We start from the raw sequence: 18,365 nt of genomic DNA, 5'->3' as shown, positions 1-18,365 counted from the left end.
CCTGTGTGATGTATTTGAGTTAAGACAATTAATATCAACCCATTACATGTCCATGCACTGTAGCAATTAATACAACTGGTGATGTATAGTCAGTCATTGCAAAGTAACTAAGTACTGTACATTTACAAGTACTATAAGTGCTTACAATGCACAATCCCGGGCTTCCCCAGAGTTAGTGTCAAAGTGTCCTTGAGCAAGACTCTGAACCCCTAATTGCTCCCGATGTGCAGTTTGTTGCCTTGCATGGTTTCCTCCGCCATCGGTAGGTGAATATAACGCACAATCTATGTAAAGCGCTTTGGCTAAAAGAGCTATATAAATGCACAATTTACTCCACTACAACCAGTAAGATGCCTGAGGGCGAGAAGCGACCTCGCCCTAAAGGGTGAGGTCGTGTGCAAGCATCTGCCTGGGTGATAGCAGACTGCTGGGCGAGCACTGGCGCTTTGGAATGGGGGGTCAGATCAACATATCCACCTGGGTGACAGCAGACTGCTGGGCGAGCACTGGCGCTTTAATCTGAATTTTCGGGCCTGTTGAGAGCTGCTGGGCGTGGCTGCACTAATAACTTTGGGGCAGGCCCGCCTAGAGTTTAAATGGACATCTCATCGAAGAGGAAGGATGGATGGGGAAGGATCAACATAATGGAATGTCAGAACAGAATGTCAGAACAGGTCAGCTCCATATATGGAGATCTAAGGGTAGAGTTGCTGAGTTGGCTAGCCAATATGTAGAGTTGTTGGCCAATATTGATGACATCAGGGATTTCCATATATGGGCTTATTATTGATGGAAAACAAAATTCCGATCTACTTTTACATAGGTACTAAGTATATTGTGATGCCACACCTAGCACAAAACACGGGAGTAACATACAGTACAATGTCATACAAAGTCAAAAGTGCACTTCTGGGAACTTCACTGCATTTGTTTTGGCTTGCACATTATTTCTTCAGGAACATTAATTTCTAGTTAAAATCATTATCTTATTATCTTTTCCTATACTGACTTTGTGCTGCTACATTCTCCCACTAATGACATGGGCCCTTGTGGAAATTACAATCTCATTTCACAGTTGCTTATCAGAGCTTTCAAACTTTACAGAAAGTACATTTGGTTGGAACTCCAAATCATAATTAAAGCTATTATTGCAATCATAATACACTGTTGGTGCTCTATTGCTGTCCATGTGATTTTGTGACAGAAAGTGATTTCATTTTACCCTCGGAAATGTATGGTCCAACAGATGAATGAGCCATGGTTGCATGTAATTTGTTAACAAATGTTTCCCTTAAATGGTTAGTTCAGATCTTTGTAAAGCTGTAGGAAATATCTCATTAATATAGTGGTTGCAAAGTTGAGACGAATAACCATATAAGTCCATACTTATATGTATATGTATAAATCATGGATAAGCGGTCAGAGCAGACAGGCCTTTTCGTGGAGGGGTCAGAATAAATTATCCACTATATGGTTATTCGTCTCAACTGCTTTGCCTGAGATCTGTGGTGGGACTTCTGGTCTGGTTCTGGTCATTTGGTGGGTCTGGGGGCCACTCATTAAAAATAAATAAATTTAATAATTTGTATTGTTGACCTATTTATACGATATTCAGCAACTTTCATTCAACTTTGACCCCTCTGACTGTCACATGGAGGTGTGACAGAGGGATAGTTTTTTTCATCCGGTCTAAACCACGCCTAGACCGCCTAGACAGCGATTTAGTTACACAGAACCGGTTTTCCTCCGAGGTGGAAAGCCTAGTGACGCGAGTTGCATTTATATGCTGCTGAATTTCTCATCATGAGCTGTGTGACACGCATTCTAGCCCACACCGTGCACAACAAACAGCACAATTGGATAGATATAAAGATCAACCCATTATTTAATTTGTTGCCTCAGTAGCTTTGATCATTGTTATTTAAAATGATGATAAGCACAGCTAGGGGAACTCAAATACAAATCTTAAAAGAAAAATAAATACATGTGTCAAGCCACACATCCACTCATGTATAATATTTATAGTTTTTTGTTTAATTATGCTGCTGAGCCAAACACATGAATCCCCCCTGGGGGTTAATACTGGTACTGTATGTGCTCTGTATATTAACCTCAGTGTCAGAATGTTTGCAGAATGGCTGAGAGCACTTAATTTGCTCAATGGTTGTACTGCTGTTTGTCTAGTATCAGCTGCAGCTTATTTTGCTGTCACATATGAAACATAACTCAATGTTAATGTTAACTGAACAAGGTCAGAATAAAGACTGTGACAATGACAAAGACACACAGTAAGATACAGTCACTCTGTAACAGCATCAGCTAAATGTAATGCAGAGGACGATGCAGCTGTCAGAGAGATTCTCCATGACAGCTAGCATGAATTGTTGTGATGTTTGCCGTACAAGTTGGGCATCGTTGACAGATGGCTTCCTTAAGCTGGGTGTGTATGTGGTGCATGCGTGCAAGCATGCACGCATGTGTGCTTGCGTACGTGCATGCATGTGTGATCCTAAGAATGAATCATAGGATTCATTAAACCTGAATTAACCTTCCACTGTACGTGAATATTCATGTGCATGTTTCATGTGTGAGCCTGTGATCTCTTCTCTGTGTCTGAGAGTTTGCATGTTTTGTCTGCAAGTCAAGTTTTGTGGGGGGTGTGTGTGTGTGTGTGTGTGTGTGTGTGTGTGTGTGTGCGTGTGCGTGCATGCGTGCGTGTGTGGTATTCGTCACGCTGGGCAAGACGTACGCTGTAGAGTGCATAAACGGAAGTGTTGGAATGTGGCAGAAGTACTGCTCAAGGAAATGACCTTGACGCTTTACAAATGTGTTTGCATTCTCCGTGAAAGTGTTATGATTGGTCGAAAAATAATATCGTATCCGGGGGAAATATATCTGACAGATGTTCCGGCCTGACACACGGCTACTAAAACTAGCCGTGTGATCCGGTTTAGAAAGAAAGGGGGAAAATAATCATGGTTGCCGTGGTGGTTACAATTGGCATCGCATTGTTTCTTTTCCCCCACACAATACAAACCATTTAGTTTAGTCTAGCTAGTCGGGCTACTGGTTAGAATAGAAAATGGACATGCCAAACGATTCTTATACCAAAACAAACAAAACAATTATGTAAGGGATAATGTATGGCTGGGTTGGTCATTGTTGATAGATAACTCACCGACAGGGTGATTTATCTATCAACAGTAACCACCCAGCCATACATTATACCGCTTATTACATGGCTACCTAATACACAAATTAATACATTTACCCAAAAGTGAAAACAAAACAAATTATTGCCTTGCTTACGGTAAGTATTCCAAAATGTGGCCCTGCAGAGCGCAACGAGTCGCCTCGGCAACAAGGAAGTGAGTGTTGATCAAATGGAATCAATTTCCGGGTACTGCATCGTCTATTTCTCGCTTCAAAAACATTCTTGAAAGCATGTTTTTTTAGTAAAAAAGACATTGTGTGTTAGTTTACATGGCTGTCATGTTGGGTACACCGGTACAGCAAAAGATCCAAGCAGCGCAGTGGCTGCAGCCAGGTGCTCTGAGGCTTTGATTAGCCAGCGGTCTGTTAAGAGCGGAGCGGTCTGTTATCAAGAAATAACACGCTGTTGAATTTGGCGATTGACCAATCAGAATCAAGCATTCAACCAAGCCGTTCAATAAACCCCAGGTTACTATAGCCTAAAGAACATTTCCAGCAGCTTTGACAAGGAGAGAGAAGAACAGGCAAGATGGTGAGGTCATGGAGACGATCAGGAACTAGCTATATTTACATGCGGTTGTAGGATTAGATTTAGGCTGTGGTCCTGAATGTAAATACATCTAACATTACATTCAAACATAGCATGAATCGTACTACTACTACATTGTACTGACTGTAACTATGCTTAACATGAACATCAGCACATTCAGCAATCATATGTTTTCCACTTCAAACAGTGTGCCATTTCACGTAGGAGTAACTTCTTGGCTTTTCCCCATGCTCAACTGATCATCAACCTATAGGCCTAGTTGAGCGAGGCATGTGTTCTGCTAGTGATGACTGAGACTCTTATCTATCAAGTGTGTCATGTGCACGCACGCACGCACACACACACGCACGCACACACGCACACAGAGAGAGAGCTTGGATTTGAATTGAACTAATTCACAAAACGAGAGAGAGAGAGAGAGGGGGGGGGGGGGGGGGGTGCCACCTTAATAAGGTTGCCTCATTCATCATTATGAGAGCGCCACCTTAAAATCTTGCCACATTCATCAGACCATCGACACGCTTCTAATGGCCATTAGGATACTTAATCAATTTCAAAGCAATGTGCTCTCTCATTCATCACACTGCATGGAGCCTGCTGTGTTAACGTCATTTTGAATATGCTGCATAGCTCCACCCCTCCCCACGCACGCACACGCACGCATGCACGCACGCACGCACGCACGCACGCAGTAATTGCTGGTTTTGTGGGTCAGTAGTAAGTACATGGTTGGTATGTTTGTTAGAACGTCCTAGTGTGGCGAGTTAAAATAACGATGACATGCTAAATCGATTTTTTAAATATAACCCCTACTAATTTTGTCCAAACATCACGCAAATCGATAGCCTACACATTTTATTTATAGTCAAGTGATCAAAACGGATCTGTCCGATTTTCCATATTCCACCCTGATTGGCGAATTCCGAACACTGCTAGCCCACAATACCTAGCGGAGACCTGTGCTCCGAGGAACACTTTTTTCTGGTTTTAACTGGATTTAAATGTGCTTTCATAATGTCTTTCTTTTGAGTTTTAATGCCAAATGTTTTGTGCAAAGCACTTGGAATTGACTTGTTGTTGAAATGTGCTATACACATAAACCTGCCTTGCCTAATAATCTATTGTGACACATTATGTATTCAGAGAAAGTAAAAGTAGACTTATCTAAACATTGCCTGTGCCTCCACAAGTCCCCAACAGCTGAGTTAATTTAACATACCTATTATATCCAAACCATAAGCCTGGCCCCAGAGCCATATTGGCTGACTGCAAAACAAAATCTCAAATTAACTCCAGGTACATGACTCTCTCTGATAACGGCACACTGGCAAATGTTGATGTATATTGTGAGACGAATTTATGCCTATTTATGACACATTCGCAACGCTTTGACTGTGCCTCACAAAAACTAATCTACTCTATTGGCCTGTGTTACTGTTGACATATAATGTAAAACTAATCTACTCTACATTGGCCTGTGTTACTGTTGACATATAATGTAAAACTAATCTACTCTACATTGGCCTGTGTTACTGTTGACATATAATGTAAAACTAATCTACTCTACATTGGCCTGTGTTACTGTTGACATATAATGTAAAACTAATCTACTCTACATTGGCCTGTGTTACTGTTGACATATAATGTAAAACTAATCTACTCTACATTGGCCTGTGTTACTGTTGACATATAATGTAAAACTAATCTACTCTACATTGGCCTGTGTTACTGTTGACATATAATGTAAAACTAATCTACTCTACATTGGCCTGTGTTACTGTTGACATATAATGTAAAACTAATCTACTCTACATTGGCCTGTGTTACTGTTGACATATAATGTAAAACTAATCTACTCTACATTGGCCTGTGTTACTGTTGACATATAATGTAAAACTAATCTACTCTACATTGGCCTGTGTTATTGTTGACATATAATATAATAACACACCATTCCTCTATTACACTTTGAGCACTCATGAAACAAAACAGCCACCTGATACTAGAACCTATTTTTAGAGAAAAGTGCCGACCTGTTCTCAAGTCAAATTACACCTTTGTCGGCAGCACAACTCTCCGATGCCATCAACCAACAGAAGCAGAGGCGGAACCAGCCCATCGCAATTCAGCAAGTATCCTCTTGTCAGCTTTTCATCTCAAACATGGAGCAATAATGCAAGGCTGTCAGTGCTGTATTTTACAGCTCTTCGGTGGACACACCAGACACACTGCTCTACTAAAGTTGTCTGGTGGGAGGAGGCATAACAAATTGATGATGGGGCCCTTACTGGGCTGCATTCACAAATTCAAGACACCTGTCTTGTGTTTGTCTTGTGTCTGTGTTTAATGGCTGCTCCAATGCATTTCCAATGGAAGCCCATATGGTTTGATCAAACATTTTGTTTGATGGGGGGGAGGGGGTAGAACACATCCATCAATGCTGTGTTCAGACACAAGTCGTGTGTCAGACACAAGGCAAGTGTCTTGAATGCAGCCCAGAAGGGCATATGTCGACCCCGCCCGCTCACCTCTGCCCCACTCCCTCCTGGTACTGCGACCATCTTGGAAACTAAACACAATATAAACAATGGGAGAAGGGTGGGGCTGAGAAAGGCCCTTATTGCTTCACAAACACTGCTGCTACTGCTGGCAAAGCTTGCCTCCACCACCACAGCCTCCACCTTTTGATCAGAGTCTGGTATAGGCTCAAGAGTCTGGCATAGGCTCAAATACTTGTAATGTATGTCTACTGATTCAACCTAAATATCAATGTCAATGTATTGCGTATGTATTAGGCTATTGTATCCCTGGGGGTTTCGCTTAACGCTCCCTAATTTTGCTTAGCATGCTGCTTAGACAAAATTCACCCAGAGTGTAGCCTTTAACACCAACTGAATTCCATTTGTTGAAAGAAATGGTTGTTTCTGTCTGAATATACAATAGAAGCTCACAAGACATTGTGATGCAACGAGGTGTGAGCTTGTAGCCCTGCTATTTTCACTAGTATCCAATACCTAGAGACAAATGTAACATCGTGAGGTCACGGTGATAGACGCACCGTTGCTCCGACAAACACTGTGCAGGGATCTGCCATGAGAATGACAATAGGCACCTCAAGAGCCACAGGTGCACCGTTGCTCTGAACCACAACAAACTTGAACAAACACTGCTCAGCCGTCTTCCATGACGGGGTCCCCTCGGGACATCACATTCTCTTCTGTAAATGTTGCCTCATATCAGTTCATTCCGCCATGTTCCACTCTGCTTACCACAAACCCTAATGGAATCGGGAGACGTGCTTTTCAGTTTGAAGCCTCTTCTGACTGGATTAATTACTTCATTCAATATGTTCAAGGCTTCTCTGCTCGCGGACCTGAAACCCACCTGAACTAGCTGTCACTGTGTTAATTTGACTATTTTTTATCAATAGCTTTTTAGTTTTTAGTTTTATTTTGGGAAATATGTTTGCTTCAATGTGTGAATATTTTAATTATCTGTTGTTGTTGACAATCGATCTATCATTTCAAGTTTCGACCTTGACCTGAATGTGTAAAAAAACATATGAACCACTCAAGAAACCTTATTATGTGTGTCTGTAAGCAGTCACACCTGGCCTAGCCTGGGTGGGGAGGCAGTGGATCCTATTGGCTCACCGATCTGAGCATCTGACTTTGGAATTATACCGACATGCATGGCAGGCGGCGAGCTTATTTTGATTTATTGGAAATAAAGTAGAATTTGAAGGTATTCCTCCTGGTCTATTCAAAGCCTCATACAAAGTCAAACAAAATAAATCAAACAATCAAAACTTTTGTTCATTTCATCGTCTACTCAGTCTTATGTTAACAGAACACCCAGACAGTTTTGAAGTTACTAGATTCAGTATGTAGATATTTGATATTAATTTTAGCTGCCCCGCCCCCATCCTATACAAACCCATTATAACTCCAAACTCCACTTTAACCATGATAGATTCATCAAAAACACCCGTTGGTGATTGATTTTGTCCTTCTAATACGTGAGGGCCATGGTTTGTCATTTACGGTTTTCATTTATTTTTAAATATTGTTTTTGGAAAAATAAGGAGGGAGAAGCTGCTGCGGCACCGAAGAGACTAAAAAATATTTTAAAATAAATGAAAACAGTAAATGACAAGCCATGGCCCCTCACGTATTAGAAGGACAATATCAGTCACCTTAAAAAAAGGACGGGTGTTTGTGATGAATCTATCATGGTTAAAATGGAGTTAGAAGTTACAATGGGTTTGTATAGGAAGGGGTGGGGCAGCTAAAATGAATATCAAATACCTAAATACTGAATCAAGTAACTTAAACGTAACTGTCTGGGTGTTCACATAAGACTGAGTAGACGATGAAATGAACAAAAGTTTTTTTGAAAGTGAAATATCCCTTTAAAATCCCAAATAACCTTCTAACTTTACAACTGCCATAACATTTCATTCAGCTTAATTGTGACAGCAGATCGCATTTACTATGACATCAGATGTCATAGTGATGTCATGAGACCTGGGCACCATTATTATACATAATGGGGGCTATGGGGATTTTGAGTGATACACTGACTGACGGGAATTGCACGTTTTCATAGTAAACAACAAATGTTTATTTCCTTTAAAATTTTTGACCAGTGAACCAGACACATGCACAAATGCATGCAGGCATAGCACGCACGCATGCACGCACGCACGCACGCACGCACGCACGCACGCACGACTTGTGTGTCTCCACTCTCGAAGGACTTCGTGTGTGTGTCTCGAAAACGAGAGCTCTGCCTCAAGGTGTAATACAATAATTGCATTACAAATTCACCATCATGGGCTCAACCGTCTGGGCACCTAGGCTGCCAAGCCAGCCGGATGACGTGCAGCGGGTTCAACTCCCGAGCCCGGTGGCCTTTGCCGCGTGTCACTCCCCATCTCCCCCTTTCCTGTCTGTCTACTGTTCCCTACCAATAAAGGCATAAAAAGCCCCAAAACAAATTAAAAAAAAAAGAAAAAGAAAATCACCATCATGTTCCTTTGTTCATTCCATTGCTCTGTTATCCATCCTTCTATCATTTATTCCACCCAATAATTATACAAGTTGCTGGGGGATAAACACAACAAAAACATCATGAAACCAATAATAACTCAACCAACCAAACCAACAAACAAAGATGACTACTCTTCCTTATATGCTTAACCCTTATATTCAATTTCAATATTTCATGCAGTTAGTTATGGGTCCATAACTAAACAAATAAAATTATAACATGGGCAACTCTAAGACAATACAAAAATACATCAAAACACATGTTTTCATCCAATGTTTCCAGAAACAGGAGAGATATCTTGTGATGCTGGATATCAAAGCCTGTACAATTTTTTTTAACCAATTATTAGCCAACACATTCATACATTAAATGAAACACAGCATGAAAGGTTGAAACATTATAGTCAGTCGCAAACATTATGACTTGCTCTTGTCCATCAAGATTCAGAATGCATCATTAAATGCCAGCTGAAACGTTTTGGGTGGTCTGTTTAATGTGGAGTGCATTTGACTTTGAAAAGAGCTGGTTTATCATCTGTACGCAATTGAATTAAATGTGTTTGCCAGTATATTGGCTGTATGTGCATACGCAGAAATCTTATGTTGTTCACCACATGTAGTACTTATTGTGCCATAAAAAATGAAGGAACACAATCATCACCACACTGTTTTGAGAGTCACGTCATATCATACTGCACACTATAATAGACCCAGACCAGCGCTATACATCCATATAAACACTGGCGTATTTGAGGCTCTGCAAGCGATGCACCATGGGGGGGCCTCCAGCAGGGAGGGCCCCAGGCCCCAGTGAGGCTCTCCAACGTTGAGGGCACTGGGCCCTAGTGGTAAGAGGAGGGACTGCAGGCGGACCCGTGGAGTTATAGCGAGGAAACCATAGACTGTAAAAAATATGGACAAAGCGTTCCCCGGGTCTAACATGAACGTAAAATGAAGCCTGAAATCCCTTGCATTCTAATGCACTGTAAGTCGCCATCTTTCAAGATCCGTTTTGGCCCAGCTGGCCATTGGCTTGCCCAGACAACGAGGCGGGACTTCCCCCCTTCTTCTCCGTTGGTTTTTATTTTGACTCGAGTGGGTGGGGGATCCCGATCATAGACTGTAACGGTAGCCACGCCCCTCAGAACATACGCGACTTTATGGTAATTTATTTTATAAATGGGACCATAATTTTCCAAAAAGAATATTATGACATTAGAAATGAGACTTTAAACTAGTGACTGGAAGCAGAAAGTATTCATGACCATGTTTATTAAGGTAATACAGTCTAGGTGAAGTTGGGCCAAAATACATGGGCCTCTATGGAGCTATGGGGCTCATCTGCGAAGTAGACGGTTCTTCCGGGTGCTTCAAAACGCCACTGAGCAACTTCCACTGAAAAGAATAGTGGGGGGGGAGGATTCAGTCGCTATCCTTTTAATACTCTATGGGAGGGCCTAACTTGCCCAAAGCTATAGCCAGACTCTGCAATAGATAGTTGGCCACCCATTTTACCTTTGAGATCAGCCTGGGGAGTGACATAATCGCTGTCTGGTGTTGCCATTGTATGTGGGAGTGGGAGCTCCATGACCTGTGCTTCAATGTTTACATCTGGATTTACGGCAGAGCAATGCTGAATGTGCTATTTTCCAATTCTCATAAGTCTTCTGTGATGTTATAGGACTCAGTGACATATAAAATACTTCTCTGTGTCTCCTGTGTCTTCTGTGCGTCACACAGCTCGCAATGAATTTTGAATGGGGGTCACGTGGATTGACGAGACATGCTTGTTCCCTGCTTGCTCCATGGAGGGGAGGCAAGCTTGTCTCGTCAAAACCACATATGACTCCCATTGGAAATGAATTGCGAGCTGCTCTTCCCCCTCTCCCCCAAGGAAAGCGAGAGAGTACCCTGTGTTGAATATTGTTTGTAATATAGCTTAATTGAATTGCACTGTTTATAGCACTTTAAAGAAGACAATAGGACAATGACCATTCACACCTATAGTGTCATCCCTAATCAGTGGGATTGGGCCCATGCTGTGAGTGCTTATAGGCAGGAAGTGACACTCTGCCTTCAGATTCAGATTTGTTTGACCTTGAACTTGATGCCAACATTGTTCCACCTCCCTTTCCCCCTGTTTTTAATATTGTTAAACCGTACAGGAAATAAAATTAATTTTAATTGCAAGCAAGAAGTTGTCCCCGCCTGATAGTATTCGCAACGCTACACCCTGTCTTTTATATGTGAGCGAAGCCTTAGGGCCGATTCATACTCCTATTTTACCGCTGTTTCGGCGCTGTAGTGCCGAAATGATTTCGGCTCGTCAGAAATTTTCAGTAGCACCGAAGAGCCGACTTTAGGACGGTACCCGCCCCCCCCCCCCCCCCCCCGAACCTCAACTGACGTCAAATTGTAGGCTCTACAGCGCCGAACTGACTTTTATTCGGCTCTAAAATAGGAGTATACGAATTGGCACTTAGGCTACACTGTGGTGAAAGGGCCCCACCCGGATCCTTACAGGGGGCCCTCGGGATTTTGAGCGACGCTACTGCATATAATATATGCAGTAGCGTCGCTCAAAATCCCGAGGGATCCTTTTATATCTTTATATATTATATAAAGATATAAAAGGATCCCTCTATAACTATACATTTAAAACATTTTAAATATTCTATAGATATATCTTAGAAATGGTTCATCTTTCACTATAGGGAAAACTCCTGTTGCAAGTTGATGATGCCCAATGGATTGTACTAATATCATGTGCTAATAAAAAGTTTAAAATGCTTTGATTTAACCCGAGGAAGTCTTAATTTTTTTTAAAGTAAGGTAACCCTTTATTTGGCATCATAGCTTGGATTGGGGTTAGAGCTATCTTTCAATCGAGAGCTTACACCAGCGAGTAAGTACTCTTAATAGAGCAGTGGTGTTATATTCCCTCAGGAATGGCCCTGCGAGACCCCAATTATTCCTTAGTCGTTATAGTTCCTCCTTAGGATTTTTTGCCTTTACTTATCTATCCTGACTCCGTAACTTGCTTCTGACACACTGCAAAGCCCAGAGTGTTGATTTAACTTTGAGAGAGTAGCCTATACACATGCAACCAAATGGACCCATATGGTTGCATTTGTGCACTCTCAAAGTTTCAAATGGATGCATTAGCACCAATGATTTGACTGTGCAGCAACATTTGGAATAGATACAAAAGTCTTAAGGTAAAACAAACTGTACTGTAAAAAAGTACTGTACTGTACTGTACTGTACTGTACTGCACTGTACTGCACTGTACTGCACTGTACTGTACTGTACTGTACTGTACTGTACTGTACTGTACTGTACTGTACTGCACTGTACTGCACTGTACTGTACTGTACAAGCCCTCCTCCCTGGCCTGTGTGTGTCTGTGTGTTAGGCTGTTGTGGGGTCTCGCGAGCGACACCCCGCGATGGTAAGTGCGTTGCCAGGGCAACCAGACAAGCTGTCAGACAGAAGACGCCTCGGATCGTAAGACACGCCCTCGGCCGCCTAATAGGGGATGTCTACGTCCCGAATCTCCTCCTCCACCAGATCGAGCTGATGGACGGACCGCACCCAAATCAGCAAGCGGCCACACCCGGCGTATAAAAGGAAGACTTAGTAGCCGGTCTGACAGCGGCTGGTTCACACACACACGCTCACGGAGGCACGCACACGCAAACCGTCGGGGGGTAAGCAGACACACACGCTCCCACCAAACACACACACTCATGTGTATAACTCTGCATGCCTTAACTGTCACTCTCCTCATCACAGGCTTTCAGGATCGGGCCAGGAAATGTCCGAGGGGCAGAGACCTCGGACGAGATAAATGAAGTATAGGAACTGGAGTTCCGGATCTCACGTTATCGCGCTGCAACAGGGGGGCAGCCCTGCCACAGCGGCGAAGACGGGGAACCCATAATAAGGTCGGAAGGAAACCTATTAATTCCAAAGACATTGCATTGAGAACTGTCTAGCAAACAGGCACTCATTATTTACGCCGGTTAGGCTGAACGGCTGGTGCTCTCTCGGAGCTGAATCCCCGCTATGGGAGAAGACCCTCTACAGTAAAGGATAAATACTGACGACGTCACGAAGCAAGATTCCGCCGTCATCTCTTATCATTTATTATTATAAGGAGCCCTCCAGTGAGGAGACGAGCTATAAGAAAACACGTAACCTAAGTTGAAACTAACGTTTTGTTCTCATCCTTTCCAGGCCGTGGATTGACGCCTGTGAAACCTAATAATACTGTATGGACTGAACTGAGCAGAAGAGACCTATGTTGGGCTTCTCCTGTCTGTGTGAAATTGCTATAATTTCTGCTCTGTGAATAAACAGCCGCAGTGCTGCAATACCCTGTTCCGCCTGTTCATTCCACACCAAGACTCCACACTGTGCAACAGTGACACTTGGTGGTGAACAGACGCTAAAACGCTATTTTCGTGCTTGGACAGACAGACCCAGGGACGGACCCAGGGACAGGCCCAGGGACACACATAGCTGTGTGTGTGTGTGTGTGTGTGTGTGTGTGTGTGTGTGTGTGTGTGCGTGCGTGCGTGCGTGCGTGCGTGCGTGCGTGCGTGCGTGCGTGCGTGCGTGCGTGCGTGCGTGCGTGCGTGCATGCGTGAATCCAATGGCAATCTACTGAATTGATTCAGTAGACACTGAATCACTGAATCAACATTATATAGGCCTGGTCTATCGATCTGCATTTGAGGTAGCATACGTAAAATACTGTCACACAGATTATCGTGTTATTGATTTAATTTCATTGTTGACATTGTGATAGTCACCACATTTACCAGCTGTGTTAAATGAAGAGGTGGTTGATTAAGCCATGCATGTCTAAGTACAAACGGATTGCAGTGAAACTGCAAACGGCCTAATATGCATTGCATTGGCAGAACTCACTAACCCAAAGGGGTATTAATAGCAGTGCACACTTCTGAACAGGCGGGCATGTGTCTCACAAGCCTTAAGGCCTCAATGTTGGCAAGTCAGTATGCGACTCTGTGTCCATGCGGGCAGCCGATGGCCTCAACAAGTGCACCGTCTGAAACTGATAGGATGGGAGGGAGATGTTATCATTTTGAAAGTACCGTATATAATATACTGTACCACTCGAATAAAGATAGTTATGTGGTCATTAAACAAACTAATATACTGGACATTGCCACTTATCATCTTCGCTGCATGGATGCAACTGGCACGGGTTGGTGATGAAATATGCATGATCTGTACTGGCTGGCTCTGTCCAAGTTTTGTAATGACCTGCAATATGGTATCTTACAGTAATAATGATGCATAGCAATTATCTTTATTTTGTTGTGTGCAGAGCCTATACAGCCTCATAGCATCTCTGAGGATACGTTCATGATTTGCGCCATTTTGTTAAAAACGGGCCAGTCGTGCACACTTTAGCGGTCAATCGTATTCAGAATGGAATATGATAATCAAACTGATCTGTGTTGTTCACATAACTATAGAGATAGTTATACCGATTTGCCTGATGTATGGATAAAATCTGTGCGAGTATAGAAATCGGCCTCATGGTGGTGCTATAACAGGCAGATGTGAAAAATGCCTCCTTGGCCTCTAGGGAATGCACATACAAATTGTACACAGATTGGTGCAGTTATAGGTAAAACAGGAATTGGCCTGCATAGCACCGACGTGAGGATGATTTGAAAAATGTTATGTGGCATCTCGTCCCCAGCCTAATGGGGAATGCAAAACATACTCTCTCCCCATGCCTTCGGCCTGCTGGAGACATTATGTGGAGGAGGAATGTGGCAGCAGAGGGGAGATACAGAAAAGAGCAGTCAGAGAGAGAGAGAGAGAGAGAGAGAGAGAGAGAGACACACACACACGGAGAGAGAGAGACACAGAGAGAGAGACACAGAGAGAGAGAGACACAGAGAGAGAAGCTCAGCTCACAGCAGCAGCCATTGATATCCAACAGCAGAGCTCAAGCATGGGCTCTGAAATGATGCCACTAATTAGACCAAGCATCATCATCCCTTCATCAATAACATAATGGAACAAGCCTCTCTCTCTGTCTCTCGCACGCACACACGCATACACACACGCACACACACAGTCATATAATGACCCTGGAATTGTTTTCCAGCAGCGATAACATCTCCATCTCTCCTGCATATACCTTACAACCAAATAAATAAATAAATATATACAGTATAGGCTATATAAATATATAAAGCCAGTCTTCTCCTCACGTCTGCCTTATCTGCTAAGCAACAGCCGCTGAGCACAGAGGCCATGTAGGACACCATCTCTGACACGTAGCAGCTAAGACAATGCCACACACAAACTATTCACATTCACCCTGGCACAATATTCCACACAATGGCCTGTGGTACACAATGGTTACATTTGAATCAACTGGGATTACTCACAGCATTCTCATAAAACATATAGTCGACGTCAGGCAGACACATCGTATCTCCATTTCATCTTTTAATAAAGAATATTTATATAACAGAGTTACTACTAGGTTTCACTGTGTGATGTTGTCATGCATGCGCTTGATTGAGGGCGGTGTGTTCCATTCCATTTTGGCTTGAACAAGGCAGTCAGACCCTACAATAGGCTACAACTTCATAACGGCTGTCCAATATGAGTTGAGTACTGTATTAAAGTTGTATATTGTATGGGAGTATAATGTGTTCCTTTCAATGCTATACGAAGATAAAGACTCACAAAACATCATGAACAATAATAACTGGAGGCTATTCATTTATATTCTTTATTCAGTTCGACAAGAACGCACGCACGCATGCATACGCACGCACAATCGCACATGTACACACACACACACACACACACAAACGCGCACGTACGCGCACGCACACACACACACACACACACACACACACACACACACACACACACACACACACACACACACACACACACACACACACACACACACACACACACACACACATACACACACACACACACACACACACACACACACACACACACACGCACTCTCTGTCTGCAGTCTATTTATGAAGTAATAAAACAGGCTGACAATGGGGTCGATTTATAATGGAACATCTGTGACTGAATAAACAGCAGACAAATGGACCTGCTGAGCACTAAATGGTAAATGGCCTTAAGAATTTCTAATCTTTCATGGCCACTCAAATGCACTTTACTATGTACTTGACATTCAACCATTCACTCAAACCACAACAGTAGAACACTGTTAGACAATAGACATTCCGCTACATATTCACACATACCAACATATAGAGGAAGCAATGCAAGGCACCGACATGCTCAATGGGAGTGGTTAAGGCTTCAGTGTCTTGCTCAAGGACACTGCGACATACAGGCTTTTAGGCCCTTTATTAAATGCCAAAACTACTTGTAGAGAGTGTGTATGTCCCGTATGTGTGTCTCCAGTGTGTGGTTGCATTTTCTGTGAGTGGATTCATACTGGATGTGTAGTGAGTTTCTGCTGTGCATGTGTCTATGTTCCCTGCGTGTGTGTACAGCGTGTCTGTAGTAGGGTTGGGTGACGATACGAATACATTGTCAATCGCGAATATACGAATCCAATCGCCGAATATTTTTATTAGGCGATTTTTCGGGACGATTTTTAACCTGTAAAGTGTGAGCAACATGTGCATCAATTTGGGCCAGGAAAGTAGTAACAGCGGCCGGGTGGAAATCCCCTCCTCCCGTTATGGTATGGTCCGTCCCCACAGCCTTGATGCTCAGTTGCTCATTCACTGTCACTGAGTCTCTGTGAGCCGAGGGACCGGCGAGCCGAGGTCGAGGAAGGCTACTGTTACTGTACTGTAGCCTACATGTTGTTTACGCTCCGGAGTCCAGACCCATGCAGTTTAATAATATACAGTCACAACAGAATGCACACTGCTGTCTCGTGTCTCATCACAATCCCAATGCGCCACCCGTGAAGTCAGGGGAAAAAATAAAAAACAGGCTGGTAGTGTTAGTATAGAATAGATGAAGTTCAGTGTGTTGAAACAGTAGCTACACGCTAAGCTAACGATCCCCGAGCCTATACTGTATAGGCTCGGGGATCGTTAGCTTAGCGTGTAGCTACTGTTTCAACACACTGAACTTCATCTCCGCCTGTAATCCAAGTTATGTTTTTATTGACGCCCCTCTGAGCCTCCGACGCCGGTGCGGGGAGGCAAGACTTCTCCAGGAGAAGTTACTAGGGCAGGCAGGCTACATGTTGCTGCCTGCGACAAATAACAGTCACCAGCCAGTGGTTGTAATGTTAGCTTAGCTGCAGCTGCTTGTCCGTTCCAACTTCACTTCACCTAAACGTATTTCTTATTTTGTTACCGTGGCTGCGCAGTTGTGCTGCAAAAACAGACGGATCTACAAGCTCTCAACGCGTAGCGAACAGAGCTGCAAAAACAGGCAGGACGCAGCGCTTTGAGAGCTTGTAGATCTGGCTTTTTTGCGACCTGCAGTGAGCTGTTCTCACTTTACTTTTATGACACGAATACATCATCAATCGCCGATATTCGGACAGACGATGCGCGATTGAAAAAAATTGGCATATTGCCCAACCTTAGTCTGTAGGTTACATTCCGTGTATTGTTTTCTGTGCGGGTGTGTGTAAGGCCTGCGTGCATGCGTGATGGATTTGTGTACTGCATGTGTGTTATTGCTTTATGACTATTGTGAGTGCTGTGTGGTTGTCAGGGGTCATCAATATGTCCGTATGTTGGTGGGGTAAAGTAGACCCTTCAAGCAGTTACCATTACTTTCAGAGTGTGCCGCCTGAGCGGTGCGCATGCAAGGTCACTTCAGTGAGGGAGAGATAGCGACTGTATATATTGTCAGGACAGAGAGTGACGTGTCAGAATTCTCCAGGATAGACAAGCTCTCTGTCCTGTGCTTCGCGGGGCCCCCAAATCTGTGGACTGATAATGATCGAATCCGAATTCGTGACGTAACAGGTCGTATTTGCTTTCATATGTGTCTTTGCTGTTCACATGTATATATCACATGACCATTCAATTTGGGATAATTGTGGGCAATCAATAAATGCCAGATCTTGTGAATCCATAATTTTAAGTGTTTATTGGACTATTAGATAACCCTCTCAACAGGATGGCGCATCAATGTCCACATTTTGACAAAAATGTGCTCTGGGGCACCCCGGCCAACTAAGCATAGTAGGGTTTAAGTTGTTCAAATGGTATAGGGAAATCCTTTCAATAAAATAAAAAGGTAATGACAAAGTCTGCCTGTTACTAAGCAACTAATGCCCTGAAAGAGAATTACATGGAATTACAGATCCGCGATGGATCAGCCACCGGTGTTCTCTCCTCGGCATCTTCACGTTCACAACGCTTCCTACAGCTCTGAGACTATGGTACGTGGATTATTCAAAATCCCACTATGACCTTCAGAAGACCATTAGATAGGCCAAGCGGGGGTGCAGGAATTACTGAGGAATAGAGCGGAAGATCAATTTAATGGCAGCAACGTGAGGAGTAACATAATTCAGA

Source organism: Protomyctophum parallelum (assembly GCF_964188405.1).
Source record: "Protomyctophum parallelum genome assembly, chromosome: 9".
Taxonomy (NCBI): Eukaryota; Metazoa; Chordata; class Actinopteri; order Myctophiformes; family Myctophidae; genus Protomyctophum; species Protomyctophum parallelum.
The sequence above is the reverse complement of the archived record's forward strand: the minus strand, read 5'-3'. Positions refer to the sequence as shown.